We start from the raw sequence: 5,075 nt of genomic DNA on the forward strand, positions 1-5,075 counted from the left end.
CTTCGGTTGGAGCTTTGGAGATCGGCAATAAGATCTTCTTGAATCGGGAGGATTCAGTTTACCCCAACTTTTATAGTCTAGGTCATCTGATCCGGGAATAAGTTTTCTTGTTTATCAAGATGAAATTCAAACTCCAACCCTAACTTTTATAGGTTTGGCTGAAGAGACAGACATGAACTGTTTTCGTTTATCGAAGAGAAATCCAATTTTGGCCCAAGTGACTTGATAGTTAGACCAAAAGGGGATATTGAGACGACCCTAACTTTCGTAGGTTTGGTCGTTCAGTGTAGAGCGAAGGCCTTCTTTGCCGAAGAGGGGAAGGCAACTTCAAAGTAGGAATGTGAGTATCAATCATAGTGGCAGTCAGACTTGGCCCAAGGAATTTAGGCCTGTTGTAAACTGATCTGATAATGAGGGATACTAAGAATTTTCTTGTGAGGAAAGATTGGTTCTAACAAGTAATCAAATCTCATCTCACAAAAGATTGTTTAGACGATTACAGCAGGGGTTCCCTATAACCAGGTTTGAATTATTTTAGAGAACAGCTGGTTGTTTCCGAGTTATCCTTAAGAATATCGTATATGGTATTCTCTAGGAACTTCCCGTCAATAATGAATTCTGAATGTACTAAGGGTAGTATTTTTTCAGAAATTTGCCATTTATTAGCGTCATGAGCCGGTCACCATCCTTGGTAACTAGGCGATATGCGCCACTCGAGTAGACTGTCTCTACTACGAATGGTTCGTCCCATTTGGGTTCAAATTTACCTTTCTTCTTGGAGTTAAGGATCGTAGGCCGTCTTTCAGTTAAGACCAAATCTCCTTCCTTAAAACTCCGTTGTCGAACCTTCTTATCGAAAGCACGGGATATTCTAGCTTGGTAGAACTCAATATGTTGCTGAGCTTCTAAGCGCTTTTCGTCAAGCATCTCGAGTTCTTCGAGGCGTTTCTGATGTTGCTCTTCGGTCGTCATCTGGGTTGCGAGAGCGATTCGAAGAGATGGGATTTGTATTTCTAACGGAAGGACGGCTTCACACCCGTACACTAAAGAGTATGGGGTTGCTCCCGTCGGCGTGCACACTGTGGTACGATAGGCCCACAGAGCCGCGCCGAGCTTGTCGTCCCAATCTCGCTTATTGGTCTTCACGAGTTTTGACAACAGTTTTATGATAGTCTTATTGAAAGCTTCAGCCAATCCATTCGCTGTGGGATTATAAGCTGTTGACGAGATATCCTGAATTTTAAACTTCTCGCAAAACCTGATAAAGGCGTTGCTGACAAACTGAGGACCGTTGTCATGTATGATTCTTCTTGGGACACCATGCCGGTAGATAATATGGTGTTTGATGAATGCGATGACGTTGCTTGTTTTAACTTCTCTGAGTGGGACCGCTTCAGCCCATTTGGAGAAGTAGTCAGTAATTGCTAAGATGAACCGGTCACCTTTGATCGACGGGGGATTTATAGGACCAACGATGTCCATTCCCCAAGTTTCAAATGGCCATGATGTGACCGACGGATGCAAATACTCCGGCGGTTGGTGCATATAATTCGCATGTATCTGACACTCATGACATTTTCGGGCGTATGCAACTGCGTCAGTCATTATATGAGGCCAGAAGTATCCCATTCTTCTGATGCGGTCATAAAGTTTGGGACCGGGTTGGTGTGCACCACAAACCCCTTCGTGCGCTTCCTTGAGGACTTCCTTCGCCTCTTTAATCGATAAACAACGTAGCAGTAAACCATCATACCCCCTGCGATATAGCGTTCGACTCTCCGTGTTATAGTAAAATCTTGCCGCCCTTCGTCGGATTGAATCCCTCTCTTTCACATCTTCCGGTAGGATCCCATGTAGGACATAATCGATGATAGGGAAACGCCAATCTCGGGGTTCAAGCTCGAGTTGAGTTGAATATACCTCTTGAATATCCTCTTCCTTGTCATCTTCATCGTGAATTGGCACGAAAAGTTGATGAGTTCTCACTGTAACGGACTATTCCGTTTTGGGTGGCTGCGCCAGGGACACGGCTAATGCTGCCAACGCATCTGCGTACGTGTTTTGTAGGCGTGGAATGTATTCGATGAAGAATCCTTCGAACGATTCTGCCATCTCAACAGCTGCCTTGTGGTATGGTATTAAATCTTGATTTCTGACTTCATACTCTCCCTGAACTTGCTTAACTATTAGTTGAGAATCACCGAAGGCTTCGAGATACTCAACCCCCAGCTCTTTAGCAAAGCTGAGCCCAATAAGTAACGCATTATATTCGGCTACATTGTTTGAGCACGGCCTGGTTAGTGAGTAAGCTTGAGGTATCACATGTTTTCCTGGGGAGACTAAGACGACTCCAACTCCGGAGGAAATCTTAGAAGATCCAGGAGCACTTGCAATATTGGTCGCTCGAGAAGCACCATCAAAGTATAAACGCATAACTTGTTGACAAGAGGTTGCGTTAACTTCATGGGTTTCATCCGGCAAATCGTCGTATATCTCGGGCGTATCCGTAGTTGGGTTAGCTGCCAAGAGATCACAGATGGCTTGTCCTTTTACCGACTTCTGTTGTTTAAAGTGCAGGTCATATTGGGACAGGAGTAAGGCCCATTTTGCCAAGCGCCAGTTCATGAAAGCGGGTTGTGTCATGAATACTCAGACTGGGTTAACTTTGGAGATAACATAAATAGTCTGTCCTACTAGGTAATGTCGCATCTTTTGTATCGCAAATACCAAGGCAAGACATTCCCTTTCGATCATGGGATATCGAGATTCAGCGCCTATCAATGTCCGACTTAGATAATATACCGCCTGCTCACGACCGTTATCGTCATCTTGCGCAAGTAATGCACTTAATGAGTGGCTCGTCGCCTTGATATAAATCAAGAACGGTTTACCCGATTTCGGTGCAACGAGTACAGGAGACTTTGAGAGATATTCTTTAATACTCTCGAATGCCTTTTGACAAGCGTCATCCCATACGAACGACACGCCTTTCTTTGTGAGTTTGGAGAATGGCTGACACTTTCCCGAAAGGTTCGAGATGAACCGACGGATATAAGCTAATCGCCCTTGCAATCCTCGGAGCTCCTTGAGATTTCTCGGAGGTTGTAATTCATTAATCGCCTTGACTTTATCAGGGTCGATTCGGATACCCGTTGTAGTGACGACAAATCCCAGAAACTTACCACTTGACATTCCGAGGAAAGACTTGGTGGGATTCATCTTTAACTGGTGAGTTCGCATAAGCTCGAACATAGTCTTTAGATCCTTGAGGTGATCGTTTTTATTACGGCTCTTCACTACCAAATCGTCGACATAGCATTCGACGGTCTTACGGAGATGTTCTTGAAAAATTTTGGACATGGCCCGTTGATAAGTGGCGCCCGCGTTCTTTAGACCAAAAGGCATCACTGTGTAGCAGAACACTCCGAGAGGTGTCCTGAATGCGGTATGTTTTTCATCTTCTGGGTGCATCTTGATTTGATTGTAACCCGAGAATCCATCCATAAAGGACATCCTCTCAAACCCACATGTGTTATCAATAATAACATCTGTGATAGGGAGAGGGAAATCATCTTTCGGACACGCATTATTCAAGTCTCTGAAGTCAATGCATATCCTTATTTTCCCGTTCTTCTTGAGGACCGGAACAATATTCGCGAGCCAATCCGGATGTTGTTCTTCACGGATGAAACCAGAATCGATTAATTTTTTAACCTCTTCTTCAATTGCTTCCATGATTTGTGGGCGGAACCGTCTCTGCTGCTGCTTAACAGGCTTTGCATCCGGTTTGATATTAAGGCGGTGGGCTGCTACGTTCGGATCAAGCCCTGGCATATCTTCGTAATTCCAAGCAAAAACATCTATGAATTCTCTGACGAGGGAAATTAAGTCCTCTTTTTCCTCTGGTGGAAGACTATCACTTATAAATATTGGCTTTGGATTCGTCTCATCACCCATATTTATCTGGACCACTTTGTCTTCGGTAGGAGGTTCTCTTTGCTCGAATCGTTCTCCATACTGTATATTTAGATGATGAATCCAGGGATCCTCCCAAGCCGGTAGTTGATCATCTTCTTGCGTAGTGGAAGGGTTGACTGTGGTCATATTCGACATCAGACTTTTGAATGCGTCTCCCAGGCTGACATCTGAATCCCAACTGGACGAGTCGGATGAATATCCCTCTTGATTTGTTAGGTGATCTACGATTTGCCAACAACACTCGTCGTCAGAAGCATAACCTAGACCCCTTTTATAACTATAATAATTATAGGACTTTCCTTCTGGTACATAGGCCATACGAGGTGGAACTCGTGGGCCTCGACCAAAACAGAGACCTTCTTCAAGCGCAAAATTATATCCCCATTTTTCCATATAATCACGCGCTTGATGACTATATCTAGATGAATGAAGACCGGACCTCTCCTCATTTTTATGTTCCTCTGGGGGGAGATATGATGGTGGGGATATTTCCCCTTTGCCGAACACCAACTCTTTTTCACCCCCTGCTTTCGCAGGAATGACAAAGGTTGTTCCAAACGAGTCTTGGAAACGTTTTTTCGTGAAGCAAGATGACTGAAGCGGCATATGTATGTCGGGATTATCGTACAACTCCTGCACGACATTAGTCAAACACGGTAAGTACTCTAAATCGTCATTTATTACTTCTTTGGCAAGTTGCCAGTTACAACTACCGTCTGACGATTCGTCATCATCAAGACCGATTACAAAGGGTATAACCGTAAAGGAGGGAATCGGTAAAGTAATTTTCCAATCCCTTAAACGGTTGCTTATCTGCGACCACCGTCTTGACCTCACTATTTGCATCTACGTATTTTAGACACTGATGAAGAGTAGAGGGAACTATAAGATTACCATGGATCCATGGCCGACCCAATAATAAGTTATAGGAGGTTTCTGCGTCGATATTTGCATCTACGTATTTTAGACACTGATGAAGAGTAGAGGGAACTATAAGATTACCATGGATCCATGGCTGACCCAATAATAAGTTATAGGAGGTTTCTGCGTTGATTACGTAACACGTAACTTCGGATTTTAGATCTCCAAGTTGGCAT

The sequence above is a fragment of the Asparagus officinalis genome, chromosome 7 (genome assembly GCF_001876935.1).
Source record: "Asparagus officinalis chromosome 7, Aspof.V1, whole genome shotgun sequence".
Lineage (NCBI taxonomy): Eukaryota > Viridiplantae > Streptophyta > Magnoliopsida > Asparagales > Asparagaceae > Asparagus > Asparagus officinalis.